Raw genomic sequence first — 730 nt, 5'->3', positions numbered from 1 at the left:
GTCCTCGCACTCATGCTATTCTGTATAAGTGACATTACAGCAGTGAGAGGAATCAAGGATTTTTTCATTTTACTGCAAGCACAAAGAATAATCCTGGGGAATATTAGCCATGTTAAATAATGTATACTCTTAATTCTGTATTTATTGCCATTTTTTGAGAAGGAATGAGAAACTCACCAAGTTTGTTAATGTAAATTGCCTGCAATGGCATATTTTTCTGAGTTGATGCCATATTCTGTTTTCTGCTCCCTGATCAATCTGCTTGCTACATGTAAATGTCATGCTTGCTCATTCTAAGTGACCCATTTAGACTGAATACAGCTTAGGATTGTTTATGGTCCTCGTTTTGTCTAGAAACATAGTATATAATCATGAGAAGACTAAAGGAAGATATATGACCACCTTCTGTGTGCATATGTATTATCATATATAAAAAGATGATAATTTGTTGGTGATTTAGCAGTTTCTTGAAATAAATTTTATTATTTGCAGAGGGCAGAAATAATGGGAAAGTACAAGAGTTTTTTCTGAATGTAAAATCAATATTTTCATTGCCTGATCTGTGTGTTACTTACATTTAGAAATTAAAGACATCCTTTCTCTTAGAGCTAGAGTAAATTGAACTGTTTGGTCCCTGAATCAAAATGCTTCATTGTTATTGCCTAAACTATGAAATTCAAAATCCCCAAATGCTTACTAGAGAAGAAAAAAAAAACAAAGAAACCCAAAA

Source organism: Meleagris gallopavo, chromosome 4, assembly GCF_000146605.3.
Source record: "Meleagris gallopavo isolate NT-WF06-2002-E0010 breed Aviagen turkey brand Nicholas breeding stock chromosome 4, Turkey_5.1, whole genome shotgun sequence".
Taxonomy (NCBI): domain Eukaryota; kingdom Metazoa; phylum Chordata; class Aves; order Galliformes; family Phasianidae; genus Meleagris; species Meleagris gallopavo.
This window is presented reverse-complemented; position numbering follows the sequence as displayed.